Source organism: Arvicanthis niloticus, chromosome 25 (assembly GCF_011762505.2).
Source record: "Arvicanthis niloticus isolate mArvNil1 chromosome 25, mArvNil1.pat.X, whole genome shotgun sequence".
In the NCBI taxonomy this organism is placed as follows: Eukaryota; Metazoa; Chordata; class Mammalia; order Rodentia; family Muridae; genus Arvicanthis; species Arvicanthis niloticus.
In genome coordinates this window covers 2,023,548-2,039,562 of record NC_133433.1, presented here as the reverse complement: position 1 = coordinate 2,039,562, position 16,015 = coordinate 2,023,548, and the positions used below count along the sequence as shown (strand labels likewise).

Sequence of the window (16,015 nt, the reverse complement as noted above, 5' to 3'; positions counted from 1 at the left end):
GGCTAAGGAAGGGCTAGGTTCCTTGAAGAAGGGCCCTGCGATATACACATCACCATACAGTCATATAACAATGATTTCAATGATCTTTCTAGGAAAAGACCTGCCAGCACTTATAGATACCAGAATGGCAGATCTTTTAAAGACTATTAGGTGGTCTGGACTGACTCTGAGACCAAAAGACCTAAAATATAGTTCTCTAGTAACAGAGGGGCTTTATGAAGTCCAGGTGACAGATAAGGCAGAGGTCAAAGCTGTTTCACTGTAGGTCCAGGAGTCAAGAGAAGCACCATGTGGTTACGCTCTAGTCCTCAAGGGTGTGATCTGGACAGACAGACTTAGAAGCTGGTTCAGAAGATGAAGAGTGAGGACACTGCAGAGAAGAGGAAGGACTTTCCTTATATAAATCAAAGACTTCTGTATTGTCCTGGGAATGATGGTTCGCACCCAGCAATTGGGCCAACATCCCCAGCAGCCAGCTTTCCTGTATGAGGCAGCAATCATCAACATCCAACATCTGGCCTTCATCTGCTGAGGTAATTCTTGCTGGGCAATGGAATGGTTCCTCCTCATTACTTTTTCTGGTATTTCTGTAATTCAGTGACTTGGGTTCTGTCCAATATCAAGCAGGCTTAATGTAAAACACCAAACATCCCAAGAACAGACAGACATCTGGCAATTTGAAATTGAGCCATTAAGAGTTACTCACTTTGGGGAAATAAATATCCTACTCTCCGCGCAAAGATACATTCTTTTTAATGTCCAGAAATGGAAATGTATGAGACAGGTGTGAAGCAGGAGGTGCTGCCACTTTCAGAAACCGGAGTTCAAAGGTTCTCATTAGGGATACTTGAGAGAAACGGGAAGTGGTGGCCCACGCCCTCGATCCCAGTGCTCAGAAGGCAGAGGCAGGGGATCTCATTAGAGTTCAGGGTCAGCCTGGTCTACAGAGCAAGTTCCAGGGCATCCAGGGATACACAGAAAACCCTATCTTAGAAACCTGTTCCTTCAGCTTTCTGAGTGGTTGGATAAAAGACATGTGCAGCCATGTCTGGCCCCAGTGATTGCTGTTGTACTGATGCTAAAAGCCACAGACTCAAAGAAATACGAGGATGTAGGTAAAAAGTACATGCTACAATGACTTAGAAAGTTGAATCATCACCATAATGGTCTGTAAGGTAATCCAGGACTGCTGATGTGCTTGCTTGACAAAGCATTAAATACTCTCTTTTCTTGCCTTGAAGTTACCTTTTCCATCATGTACATTAGATGCTGATAGAAACACATAAAAGGAGTCCCAAGTTCAAGAGCGATGTCAACCCAGTCCCAGATACATCCCAGTGGGGTTTCTTCATATCCAGCAAACATAGCTAGGTTTGCTAAAAGTCCTTTTGCAACCATCATAACATCTGTCCTGGTATCTGCCACACATTTTCTGCTTCTTTCAAGCTTCTTATGTCTCCGTTAGCAACTATGGGTATAAACACATTTTCCTTTATCATTTTAATGGCATCATAGATGCTGGTGTCTTTCTTCAGCTGTTCTCCCATGGACTGTAATCCAGGACACTCCTGTTGCTTCAGCCTTCTGGCAAAGGTCTATGGTTTTTGCCAGGTCATCATGGATCCTTATCTTGATGGAAACTGAAAACCTTGGGCTTTCCTCTTGATTTCTCACTTGTCTCACCATATCTTGAACTAGCTCTGGCTTGTTGATCAAGCTCCATAATCGTCTGACATCGTTCACCTCTGAGGACAACCACAGTTAATATCTATTCCATTTGCATAGAGGGAGACTATCAGAGCAACATCAGATAAAAGTCTTGCGCCATTAGCAACAAACTGAACAATCAATGGGCAATCACCTTGGTTTGTGGTTAGATTCACTCTCTCTGGCTTTTACAGATCTGACAAAGTCAACAGCAACCATCAGTGGTATGTAACACAGGTCACAAGAGTATTTTCTTACTAAGGTTCTAAAAGCCAACTTTGAATATGGAACCATCAATTTTTACCAGCTGTCCAGAATGAAACATTTCCAGTGGGTCTTTTCTTCTTTCTTGACACATCATGGTTGGTACAGAGTCAACTTCTCATGTATACAAGTTGGTTTCAAATCCCTGACTGGTCAGGTGGGCATAAAAGGAATTCTTGTGAGAAAATTTTTGCTGGGCTGTGGACTAACTTTTCCTAATTGCTTTCTCTAGAGATCTTAAGTATTTCAGATTTCAGAACTTATCCAAATAGTAACAGTTAAAATTTTGAGGTTGAAGACCGCCTACTCTATGTACTATTCTTGCCTTTACCATACTTTGCACAGAATAGACAACAAACAGTTGGTGAAGCATCCAGAAAAGTAGTAGAGAACAAGGAAGGATTTTTGATAATGGCAGAGGGATTGGGGGTCCTACACTAGCTCCCCCTCAACACTGATGTGATCAAGTCTGTCCTTCCCATCATACTTCCTAGTCCAGAAGCATGGTGACGAATGAGGAAGGGATAAATGTCAGGATGTCACGTTGTGCACTTCCCAGTGAGTTAACGGATCCCTGTGATGGTCACCAGCAGCTGACACAGATGGGAAACACCTACTGCCAAACCCACACCTTGGAGAAGCAGCTCCAGAAGCTACCCAGCAGCAGCAGCAGCACCTGGATACTGCATATCTCCTACTGGCAGCACCTACGAAGCAGGTTCACCACTGATGACTGCCACCCCAGGGGAGGACTGGAAACACTCACTCTAGCATGCTGGGCAGAGTCAATTTCTATTAGGTACACAAGTCCAATGAGACAGAACACTTAGTTCCTGGAGGATATCTATCTATTCCTGTCTTGCTTTATCATAGCCATTTCTATACTGTTATATTCTGAAATATTTGTAAAACATGGTACTAGAAAAAAAAATCAAAACATTAAAAAAATACGTTTCAAATTTTTGTTCACAGATTCAAAATGTATAAACTATGTAGAACATAGTCCAATAAATATCATTAAGTAGAAACAGAAAAAAGACTGTAAGCAGTGCTTTCACTGAAAGATCTGCAGTGGAGCTTTGCAAAAACTCTGCAAGGATGGCCCCAGACAGCAGTCACATAGCTCTCCCGAGCCCTGTGCATGTTTCCCACTGTGTCACTGAATAGAACATCCAGAAAAGCACAAAGCAGCAAAGGGTGCCAGGCCTGAGGTCACCAAAGGTGAAGGAGCTAACATTTACTGAGTTTTCCTGGTAGGCACAGGTTGTGGGGAGATCTTCCTGGAATCCTCCCCACCACCCAAGTGGCTAGCCATATCACACCTACATCTCCGGCTAAAAGCAGAGGTCAGGCTACTACCTCAGGAGTGCACAGCAGATGGGAGGTGGGGTCCACCTGATCCCAGGCTGCAAAATATCAGGACAACTGCTGGTTGTCCCAGGCCATGCTTTCCTAGTCAAGGAGTCAGCTTCCTCTGTTAGGTCACAGGTAGGCAAACTCTATTGTCAGGTTTCTCACTGCAGTAGGAAAAAAAAAAATGCCTTTGTCTATTCCATGGTCTGGCTCAGGGCAGAGTTCAGACAAATGATCATCTATTGCCGGTCTGCATACCAGGCGCATGGGGATCCAAGGGCCTCTGGCCTGGCCTGACTGGCCAAAGAACTGCAGCTCTCTGAGGAGAGGTCAGAGGAAGACAGGCTGCTACCTCTCTTCCACTGCCACTGCTGCCCCTGTGTCAGTGGCAGGCACCAGACCACAGAGGGCGGCAAGGGCCAAGGTTGGGACCACTGAACAGGAAGTGGCCATAATAGGCTTGAACACTCAGCTGGTTGTACCAAGTAGAGGTCAAGTGACAAAAGCTTTGGTAGAGAATAATCTTCCCTGGAGTGTGACAATGTGACATCAATGTGACAGGCACTCTCAATGATCTTTGGTGAAATAACTCGAGTACTTTATTCCTTGTGGGTAGAATCTTATAAACATTTGGGAGTGGATTGGGACCTAAAGCAGATGTTTTCTATTGGCTTGGTCTGAGGAGTTAGGGATGCCTCATCTGCAGGGAGAACTCAGGTGTAGTCCCTATGTAACTGATTGTCACAGTCCTCTTAATGGGGTGTCGTGGTCACATGTTCTAGGACAGGACCCTGGCTGGGAGTAAATTTCAACACCTACTGCTCTTAGTTATGAGAGTTGCCGAGGTTCCTAAGTCTGCTCGACCTTACCAGGTTTTGTCTGGTGGCATGGTCCACGGTCCCACAATCTATGTACCACAGCACAGTCAACAGCAAAACCAAAACACAAAACACAAGGTCTGCTTCTGCACTGATCTTCTGTGTGTGGGTGGCGCGTTGAGTTCTTATTTTACTTTTATTTATTTATGTGTATGTATGAGTGCCTGTACAAGTTTATTGTGCACAGTGTGTGTGTGTGTGTGTGTGTGTGTGTGTGTGTGTAGGCACCTGTGGAGAGATCACAGGGCATCGGATTCTCTGGAAGTAGAGTCTCTAGAAACTGTGATCTCCCCAATACTGGTGCTGAGAACCACACCTGGGTCCTCTGCAGGAATAGTAAGTGTTCTCAAACACTGAGCCACCTCTCTAGCCCCAAACTTGGGCATTTTATCTGGTTTTATACTACAGACATCCGTGGTTATTACTTCCAAATACCTAATAAAAGCCAAAGGTGTGCAATCCATTCCTACTTCCTAAATCAAGATGCCCTTAGGCCTTAGGAAGGAATTTAGCTATCAGTACTTACACTGCAATAAGGTTAATCATTAGGCAGCTTTAAATATACATTCTGTTTTAATGAACTTTATTAAGGCAGTGATTTGGGAACCGTATTCTTGTTTAATTGTTTAAGACTTTGAACCTCTTAGTTTCTTTTCCCTAAAGAAACTGCATGCCCCACTTAGCAGGCTGGAGTCCAGACAGTCCCACTAAGGGTTTGCCAGCCCTACTGCCTGCCAAGAGTATAGCACCAGCTTGCCAGGTGGAGCAGGTGTGTGGGAATGAGGACCCTTCTGAGCTCCCTACTGTCCTATAACCTGAGCAGGTCCTGTCCCTACTCCACATGGCCCTGGTCAATCTGCTTGGGCTTCCTTCTTGTTACATGCTTATATGCAGTCTCCTCCACTCAGCACCCCCAGCCCTGGAGAACATTGGACAGCAGGAACCTTGTCCGGGTTCACACTGCATTGGTAAACTCTCCAGTGAACACCCAAGCAGCACACTTACAAACATTTGTCAAGAGAACAAATTGAATATGAAGCAGTGAGAGAAGAATGCAAAAGCAGAACCTGAAGACTGATGTAAATGACCACTGTATTCCTCCAAATCATTTCACACAAGCATCGGCCAGGCAAAAACAAGGAAATGCCATTCTCTTCACTCTTAGAAGAGGAAGCACATTTGTTTTTTTTAAAAAGATTCATGTATGTGAGTACACTGTAGCTGTCTTCAGGCTCACCAGAAGAGGACATCGGATTCCATTACAGATGGTTGTGAGCCACCATGTGGTTGCCAGGAATTGAACTCAGGACCTTTGGAAGAGCAACCAGTGCTCTTAACCACTGAACCATCTCTCCAGCCTGCCTCATTTATTTTTGACTGCTGTCAATGTGCAAATAGTAAGGCAGCCTGAGCCCAGGCCTTACCATGTTAAGCAAGTGTCTTAGTTGCTTCTCTGTGCTACAAGAAAACAGTGACCAAAAGCAACTTTGGGTGGAGAGGGCTTCACTGTCCTGAAGAGAAGCCAGGAAAGGAACTGAAACACAGACCATGGGAGAACACTGTTTACAGGCTTGCTTCCTAGGATCATGTTCAGCCAGCTTTCCCTCCTGTATTTTATGTGCATAGATGATTTGTCTGCATGTGTGTCTGGGAACCACATACAGGCCTGGTGCCTGAGGAGGATAGAAAGGGTGTCAAACAGATCTCCAGGGACCAGAATTACAGAGAGTTAAGAACAGTCGTATCAGTGCTGGGAATTAGACCTAGATCTTCTGTTAGAAGCAGACAGTGCTTTTAACCATGGAGCCATCTCTCCATGCAACCCCTTTCTTTTTCTTTTTTTTTTTTCTTTTTTTTTTTTTTAAATATTTTATTTATTTATTTTATATATACGAGTACATTGTAGCTGTCTTCAGACACACCAGAAGAGGGCATCAGATTCCATTACAGATGGCTGTGAGCCACCATGTAGTTGCTGGGAATTGAACTCAGGACCTCTGGAAGAGCAGTCAGTACTCTTAACCTCTGAGCCATCTCTCCAGCCCCCATCTTTTTCTTTTTTCAAGTCAAGGTCTCACTATGTAGCCCTGCCTGGACTGGAATTTGCCATGTAGACCAAACTGGCCTAAAACTCATAGAGCTATGCCTTCATTTGTATCAGGCCTATACCACTGAGCCTGGTTAAGCCAACTCTGTAATGCCTCCCAGGACCGCCTGTCCAGGGGTAGCACACAATTGGCTGGGCCCTCCTACATTGTTAGCAATTAAGAAAATGCCCTACAGACATACCCAATCTGATAAAGGCAAATCCTCACCTCTTTCCTGGTGTGTCAAATATACAACCAAGATTAGCTATCACAATAAACTCTACTGGGCAGCACTCACCCCCAGCTGACTTATTTTTCTATGTCCCTTCTTCAAGCTAAGAAAAGATCTCTTTCTGCAAATAGGTTTTTGCTCTGGTTTGTTTTGTTTGTTCTGGTTTGTTGTGACAAGCCAAAAGCCTGTGCTCCTCATACTTGTCTCTCCTCTGGATGGCAGGGAGGATGTTAGGGTGACAACCAGAACCAACTCAGTGGCCAGAGAGACAAATGCTTCAAGTCAGCCATGAAATTGCCTAATTGTCTTTGCAGATTAAACTCTTTCCCAGTAGCCACATCAAGCTGCAGTATTAATATGTGACTTGGAACGAGAGAAAAAGCCCTTCCCGTCATCTGGGGAATTAATAGCGTACTACAATGCAATAGCTATTTAGACGTTATTCATCATAGTATTCTGGATGAACAGCTGGACTCCAAGTAAACCTTGGGGACATAGGGGACATATATGCTCAAAACAGACACACTTTTTACAGGGACTGTGGATGTAGCTGAGTGGAAGAGAGGTTGCCTTGTTTGTGTGAAGCACTGGGTTCAATCCTTAGTGTTACAAGAAAAAAAAGTGACTTTTAAATATTGCATATAGATTGAACAATGGCTATTTGTAATATTAACGCCGAGTCATCAGCAAAATAAAAAGTAGTGTTGGCAAAAGAGGCAGTGTAATGCCATGTACCTTTAGGGGTTGGTGTGATGGCTCAGGGGATATACCCTGAGGGAAGGCAGACGTACGTTCTGCAGATGTATGTGTTGCATATATGTACAGACAAGCAAACAAAATTAAAACTAATCTTAAATAAGACAACAAACATACACTTAGGTTGAATTTCATAAAATTAAATCTTTTTTAAAAATGTGTGTGTGTGTGTACACGTGCACACATGCAGATTCACATGTATACAGATCCATGTGTATGCACATGCATGTGGAGGCCAGAGGTCAACCTTACATGTCATTACTTAGGCACCATTCACAGCTTTCTTTGAAACACCATCTCTTACTGGTCTACAGCTTAATATCCAGTGAACTCCAGAGGTTTGCCTGTCTCTCCCTCCCAGGCACTGGAATTACAAGTGTGTGCTATGTTACCCAGATATTTTATGTGGGTTCTGGGATCAAACTCTGGTCTTCTCAAAAGTCAAACACTTACCAACTGACCTATCTTCCAATCCCAGAAAGTACAATCTTATCACTGGCACTAGGTGCTCTCTGACAACTTGTCCCCAGGTCCTTGAGAAGCTAGCTCCCCTACTGTGAATGAAAACTCCTGAAAAGAAGCTGTGTCTACAGAAATTGGTTGGATGATTCGAATTTCAGTACTGCAGAGACTGGAATCTGCAGGTACAAAAGGCCAGTTGCCTTGTCTTGGGCTAGTTTTAGCCTTCCAGAAGCCATTCCTTGCCCTTCTGTGTTGGAACTAATATCTGTGATTAATAAACAAAAAACTTTTTAGAATCTATTGGCTTAGCAGACTACTAGGTTCTACCAATCCAAAAGCTAAGAATGTCATCAGATAGCATGTTGGGCCTATAGAAAAACTTCCTCCATCTTGTTATAACTGCCTTTCTGATGAGCCCACCAATGTATTTTAAACTTGTCTTGATTTATGACTTTGTTTCAAGACATGTTTTTCTGTTTAACCCTGCCTATCCTAGAACTCACTCTGTAGACCAGGCTGGCCTCAAACTCAGAGATCTGCTTGCCTCTGCCTCCCAAGTGCTAGGATTAAAGGTGTGCGCCACCACTGCCCAGCTTTTCTGTACAACTTTAAACCTCATGAAACTGCTTTCATATTGGAACATGACATTTTTGGTAATCTAAAACTATATCCTCAGGCCATGGACACTCAACATGGCTCCAGAATAAAGGATCTAGTATTTCCTTTAAGATAAAAAACTGGTTTTTGCATTGACACTACCCATTCCCAATTAACCTGTGTGAGACACCGAGAGCATGGCAGTTTTGATGATCTAGCAATCACAGACAGAAGCAATACACACATACAAACATACATGCACAGATATATACAAACACTCACATACACACATACACATGCACAAAACCACACATTCATGGTGGTTGCAGACAATAGGTTCCTTGTAATTAATAGGGCTTCTTTCAACCTAGAGAGAGGAGCATTCTGTCCTTCAGTGGAACATCTTACTAGCCAGCAGGCTTGCTAACTTACTCCTACTGACTGGTGCAAAGAAGGAAAGAACAGAACATCGTCCAGAAGAGTAAAGGGTACCAAGAAAGCCTTCTCAAAAGTTGCACACTCTAGGTTCCCAAGACACCCAAAACATCTTGCCTTAGTTTCTTTTTCTGTTACTACAACAAGATACTCTGACAAAAGCAACTTAAAAGAGAAATGTTTATTCTGTCTCCTAGTTTAAGGGTCAGCGCTAACATCCTGGAGCTGGAATTACACCAGAGTGGAGAAAGTCAATGTAGCAAAAGCCTAAGTCAGCCTGTCATTCATGTCAATCAGCAGTCAGGAAGCAGAAGGCAGTGAACACAACCCACTACTCAGCTGCTCTTCTTCACTCATGTGATCCAAGATCCCAGGCAGGGAATGGACCTACCCACTACAGACAAGACCCTCCACCCTCAGGGCCATTTCCCATAGGCATGCCCAAGCCTCCCTCCTGAGTTTAGATTTTGTCAGGATGACAGTCAACACCAAGCTTCAGCGGGAAAGCTAAGGCACTGTATACTGTGGACATTTAAATGCTGCCAATCTCATTAGGTCACTGCAGGTGTCAAATCAATGTCTCACTCTTGATGGGCACTATACAGGCTGGCTAGCAGTTTTATTAATTCTTTTAAGGCCCAGCCTTTTTAAGGCTGATAACATGGCCTTGGCCAAAGTCCCAAGCAGCACTGAACCGAAATCTGTAAGTGTGAACGTGTGAATGATGTTTCCTTCACAGTGGTTTTTCTATGTAAGGGAAGAACCTAGCACCTTGTAAGCATTCACCTCTCTTGTTCACTGAAGGACACTTGAGCAACCGGGAAATGCCAGACACAACAGCAAAACCAAGAATCTCCCTGTCCTCATTAATCCTTATATCCGTGGTGGAACCTGACTCTGATCCAGGAGCTGTACCTGTGAGGTGTGCTATGAAGGGGAGGTAGAGGGTGTTGTGGTGATGCAAACCCGAGGGAAACAACCTCCCTGGGAGGTCAGGGAGATGCCCTGCACGGAAAGGGTATTTTAGTGGATACATGTAAACAGAATAGGCCGGACAAAGAAGCACTCATGGAGTAAACTGAATGACCAAAGGCCTGGAGTGCAAAGGTAGTGTAGCTCACTAGAAAAGCTGCCTAGGATGTCACCTAGGATGACAGATAAGACTTAAGACTTAACTGTTCTTCCAACCAGAACATATTCATTTGTCCCTATGTTTTACTCTATTGACTCTGTTCTCTCCTTTCTGCAGCCTAAGAGTGGCATAACTGTGAAGGCAGAGGCTAAGAAAAGGATCAGACCTAACACATCAGCTGGAGTCTCAGGCAGGAGCAACCTTCTTGTCCCAGGAGATGGATGGATGCATATCTCGGGCCTCCTGCAGACGCACAGTTCTCTCCAGGATGTGCTGCAGCAAAGATTCATCTTTAATCCTTCACTTATATTCCTAAGGCACACTGAGGATAACAAGACCTCCCATGGATGCCTAATAATGCATTCTGTGCATGCATGGGAAGAACAAAACCTAACAGCCTTTTTACAAAAGATTTTATTTCATTTTTAATTCTCTGCAGGTGTGTCGCACACCCGTGTCGGGCACGTCTCTGCAGGTGGGTCGCAAACCCGTGTCGGGCACGTACGTGCAGATGCACCAGGAGACCAGAGGTGTTAATACTCTGGAGCTGGAATTGCAGGCAGCTATGAGCTGCCCAATGTGGGTGCTAGGAACTGAACTTGGGTCTTCTGTAAGAACAGTCTGTACTGTTAATTGCTGAGCCATCCCTTCAGCCCCTCAACAGTCTGGTTCCTGGCATTCAAATGTAGAAATGTGATAAATAGATTTTCTAGAAGCGACTCTGATTTTCACATGATGAGGCTTTTGCCAGGACCTTTCTACTTCCACAAGCTAAGACTTCCCGCATCAGTTTCTCTTGACAAGTGTCAAAGCAACCAAGCTCTCTTGGCCAGGCATATGTCCCTCTATTCCTCTGACCTGGCTTCCACACGTTGGCCCTGACTGACTATATTGGAGAGCTGCCAGGGGGTGACAGAAGCTGTCTGGGAGCTGCACAAAGCAGGCTCCTGGTACTGTGCCTCTAAAAGTAAGCCAGGCTACTGAACTCTCTGCTGCACACACAGAATGTTTTGCTTATGTAACATCACCACAGAATCAGGCCAAACCAAAAAGGGATTCCAAATAACTGCTTACTTTCCCTTTCCTCTGTGATATTAAGGTACTCAAGGGGACTGAGAGACGGCTCGGTGGTTAACGGGCTTGAGTTCAGGTCTCAGCACCCTCATCAGACTGCCCATAACTGCTATACCTTTAACTCCTGGGGAATTAGCCACATCTAGCTCCCATGGGTACATAAACCACACAGAGATCCATAATTAAAGATCATTTAAAAATCTAAAACCAAAGATACTTTGTTTTTAGGATGGTTGGTTTTGTGTGTCAACTTGACTAAGCTAAGGGGAACCCAAATAACTTAAGCAATATTATTTGTGGCTCCAGAGAGAATAGCCCTTGAGGTTTTGCTCCCAGTAAAGCAGAAGATACTTCTCTGTGTGGGTGGGCATCATTTAAGTCTTCTAACCCCCATCATGAGCCCCAAGAGAACAGGAAGAGAGAGGAAGGTTGAAGGCTGTGTCCGACTGTACTGGGAGTTATCTTCTCTGCTTTACATGTCTTACTTTTCAGGCTTTGACTTAAGCTAGACTCTCCACATGAACTCTCAGGCTCTCCCTGGTCTGTTCTCCAGTCTACTGTGACAAATGGTTCCACTTCTCGATCCCTATAAATATGTGAGCCTTCTGAGTCTCCTAGAGCTATATGAACAAGAAGCTCCTAGTGATCCTTCTGGGGACCCTGACTACCAAACGGTTGGGGAGCTCTGACTCCATACCCCACTCGGAAAATGGTCCATAGAGCATCCATTCCCCTGCAGGATTAGAACCATCAAGAGGTAGGACGGCTCCCACCCCATCCTCTCCTCAGCAGTAGCCACAAGCTGCAACTTGAGGTAGCATATTTCAGAGCCTGCAAACAGAACTGTTGAGAGCTGACAGCTACTGTCATTCCCTCCCGGAGATACAACATTTTCACAGATAAAAAGGTTGGAGCACAGCTCAACGACAGTGCGAGGCTCAAGTTCCTATTTCTGTTTCATGGATGTTCAATCATCTTGGCTCTGCATGTCAGAAACAGGGTTTGTGGGGAAAGATAGATAGGACAGACCATTCAAACCACTTAGGATAGATAATTAAAAACTGAGCCCATGGCAACCAGAGCACACACAAAACCAGTCACGAGCAAGCTAGCTGCTTGTGAGGTAAGACGATGCCACCAAAGAACTAAAAGTATGGAAATCTGGGTGTCTAGGGACAGACTGGAGGAAGGACTGTCAACTGGGAGTGCTGGAGGCCAGGACAAGCCATTTCTAGGGAGGAAGCCTGGGCAGGAGCTCTGAAGGGAGATGGCCTATACATGCAGATCTGAGCTGAGGGAGCCGGCCGCTCCTGGGGAGGACTGTACATGCTGAATTCACTCGCTTTGAGTGAAAACCATAGAAACTGACATCATTTAGCAGCCAACGAACCACACAAGCTCATTTTATTATAAAAACATGCTTGGTAGCTGTACTGGCTGGTTTTGTGTGTCAACTCGACACAAGTTGGAGTTATACAGAGAAAGGAGCCTCCCTTGAGGAAATGCCTCCATGAGATCCAGTTATAAGGCATTTTCTTAATTAGTGATGGGGGGGGGGGTTCAGCCCATTGTGGGTGGTGCCATCTCTTGGCTGGTAGTCTTGGGTTCTATAAGGCAGCAAGCTGAGCAAGCCAGGGGAAGCAATCCAGTAAGTAACATCCCTCCGTGGCCTCTGCATCAGCTCCTACCTCCAAGTTTCTGCCCTGTATTAGTTTCTGTCCTGACTTCCTTTGGTGATGAACAGCAATGTGGAAGTGTAAGCTGAATAAACCCTTTCTTCTCCAACTTGCTTCATGGTTATGATGTTTTATGCAGGAATAGAAACCCTGACTAAGACAGCAGCCAAACAGGCGACACCATTATCAGACACCAGAGACAGAAAATTTATTCTAGGATTATTAATAAAGATTGCTAAAGATTTATTAGTGCTGGAAATGCCAGCATAGGAACTTCACACATTCTTGTCTCCTTTCTCGGCGCTTTGACCAGCTATATGCCTCTTCATTGACTGCTGCCCACTGCAAGAAGCTTCTCTGTGGCTTTGTCATTTTTTACTCTGTACCTATGTGTGCACGGGACTACCTTCCATACTATCTACAGGTCATCCAGTGATAAATTGGTCCAACAGCAGGGAAGGCCATTTTTGAGTTGCCTTCTCTGTTTGTCTTTTCCATGACAGTCTCTGGAGACAAAGTCTGTCCTTTGACTCACCATGAGCCAGACATACCAGGCCTCTCCCATGACAGCAACTGCTTGCTGGTGCTAAGAAATGACTGAAAGGAGGACATGACTGCTCCTAGGGATGGCTGAGTAGAAGCCTCTCATTGTAGATATGAGGGAGAGAAAAGCCAGAGGCATCTGGAAGAGTCCATGAGAAGAGAGAGATGGTAGGAGTGAGAGAGGAAAAGAAGAGAGGAGGAGCAAAGGAGAGGGAGCCAAGATACAGAGTAGAGGACCAGGAGGAAAACCAAGAAAGCATGTGGCTGAAATGGCAGGATTATATAGGAAAGAGTAGTGTGGGGAGGGAAGGGAAGCCCCTGGGCTGGAGAAGTTTAGGACAGGAGACAGGGTATGCCAGCCAGGGTGACAGATACTTGCTGAGAGGACCTAGAGGCCACCATGCACTTGGGTATGCTAATAGGCACCATAGCTAGCCCTGTGTCCACAGTTTCTTTGGGACCTGATAAAAAGCAATTGTCCTTGAAGAAGGAAGAGGGAAGAGATGAGTCTTGCCTAATGCAAAGCTTACAGCCTACAGTGTGTTTATTGTCTGCTTTGTTGACACCTGCAACAGCATACATTGTAGTTTATTTACATAGACAAGAATACAGCAGCAGACCACTGAGGTAGCTCCAGCTCCCAGTGACTTCTTGTTTTCTTCTCCCCTCTGCTAGCCAGGGCCCACCATCTTTCTGTGTCTTAGTCTAGAAATGTCTGCTGTGATGGCTGGTGTTTAATTGTCAATTTGACAGAACACAGAATATCCTGGGAGACGTGTGGGCATGTCTCTGGGCGTGCCTGTGAGGAATTACCAGAAGACATGCCTACTGTGGGTGGCACCATTCCCTGGCAAGGATCCTGGACTGTATACATGGAGAAAGAGAACAGTAGGTATTTACTGCTCTTTTCTTCCTAGCCATGGATGACAGTTGCCTCAAACTCCTGTGCCCTGACTTCCCTCATCCTGAATATACTGGACCTTGCACCATGAGCCAAACTGAACCCTTCCATCTTCAAGTTGCCTTTGTTAGGGAGTCTTACTACCAGAATAGGAGAAAACATGAAGACAATCGGCCTGGAGCAGGGCTGTCTCTGCATCCTTGCCTCCCTGACCTGTTGTTACAGGCTGCTATCTGAAGCAGGGAGGGGTGTGCACAGGGCATTGGCACTCTAGTCTTGGCCTTCCTATTCAGATGCCTCCACTATTGAGCTGACGCTGGAGTCCAGAAAGATGGACTAAGTGAGTGGAGCCCAAGTCTCTAGCTAAGAAATGATATTCCCACAACTTTCTCAGACCAGGCAGGCCACCGTGTGCTGCTGACCCAGGAAGCCAGAATCCTTCCACAGATTTCACAGAGCATGAATACTATGGTCAGGAAGAAAGAGACAAATAACACAGAATGACATGTGAGTCCCAACTACATGACCTGACAGGAAAAGCCATCACATTCTCAGGATGACATACCCTATTCAAATTTTTTTCTTTACAAAAATAAAAAGAGGGTCCCCTGCCCCAAGCACTGGCCCCTGGGTGTCCCTGGGAGCCCTCAACTGCACCTCCCATACCATGGCTGAAGCACACAAGATCCAAGTGTGCACCCTGGCAGGTTCAGCACAAAGAACCATTGAGAGCCTAATGAAAAAGCTTTCATGCTGCAACAACCTGAGATGGATTTTGTTAGTCAGCTGCTTGAAGCTCTGGCCCAGTGGCAAGAAGACCAGCAAATGTGCATTCTACTCTTCAGAAGTGGAGTAAAGCATGTGTTCTGTGCAGGTTTAGACCTGAAAGGTGAGTGATATAGAAGCCAGAATCTTTGTCCAACAGTAGCTCCGAGGCCTAATAAGTGAGGATGTTACACCCATAATTGCAGCCATGGATGGATTTGCCTTGGGTAGGGAACTGGAACTTGCCCTTGCCTCTCCCTGGCCTGTGACCTCCAAACCACAGCTTCCTCAGCTCTTAGGGGGTAACTGAGACTGCCCGAGGACTCCTCCCAGGAATAGGAGGGATTTGGAGGCTGCCTTGCTGCCTGGGGGTGACAAAGGACAGGGGACTCATCTTCACAGGACAGGACTCATGAGTCACACTGTGGCTCAGAATGGGGAGGGTGAGACCAACTACCACCAGGTACAAGCACTGGCCCAGGAGATCCTGCCCCAGGCCCTCAGAGAGTGCAACTGGGCAAAGTTGCCATAGGCAGAGGAATGGAGTGGACATTGCTTCAGGGACAGTCCAGGAAAGAATGTGCTTCACATAGAACATCCTGAGCCAGGGCTGGCTAGAGGCATGGCAGTCTTCAGGGAGAAACAACAAGTGACCCCAGTTAACACTGAGCACAGAAAACACACACCATAAAAACTAGGATCCAGGGGAAGGTTTGCAGGCTAGCCCTCAGCACGTCACTTCTCTCTGGTCTTCAGTTTCTTTTCAAGGGCAATGGTAGACACTGTAACTGGTGTGGTGCTGACCAAGCCGTTCCCTGCCACATGCCATGTTCCTCATCCTGACTAATCACTGGGATCTAGAGCCTCCTGGTTCTTTTTATTCAAATGAGCTTTAGGTCTGTGTCACCAGCACTATCAGAAGCCTTCATTTCTTCTAGATAGAGAATAAATCTATGTAGGTTTTAGGTGAGCTGGTATCAGGAGCCAGACCACAGGTTCCAACTCTCTGTAACCAATTCACTAGAAATTTTGGACAAATCCTTTAACCTCTCTGGAACTCAGCTTTTGTATCAGGAACTAATCAGATGTGATGACTTAAAGTCCTCTAGTTTGCAAACATGTTGCAACTGTGTGGTAGGAACTTTAAAAAATG

At 45.3% G+C, this 16,015-nt stretch overlaps 1 protein-coding gene and 2 pseudogenes across 4 annotated transcripts in view; 1 reads left to right on the top strand and 2 right to left on the bottom strand.

Moving 5' to 3' along the window:
- The window catches only part of Ankrd6 (ankyrin repeat domain 6), a 136,759-nt gene that overhangs the window by 67,318 nt on the left and 53,426 nt on the right, over positions 1 to 16,015 (bottom strand). The window lies entirely within an intron of this gene.
- LOC143438324 (tRNA-dihydrouridine(20a/20b) synthase [NAD(P)+]-like pseudogene) lies at positions 1,140 to 2,068 on the bottom strand (annotated as a pseudogene).
- Positions 14,866 to 15,553, top strand: LOC143438323 (enoyl-CoA hydratase domain-containing protein 2, mitochondrial pseudogene; annotated as a pseudogene).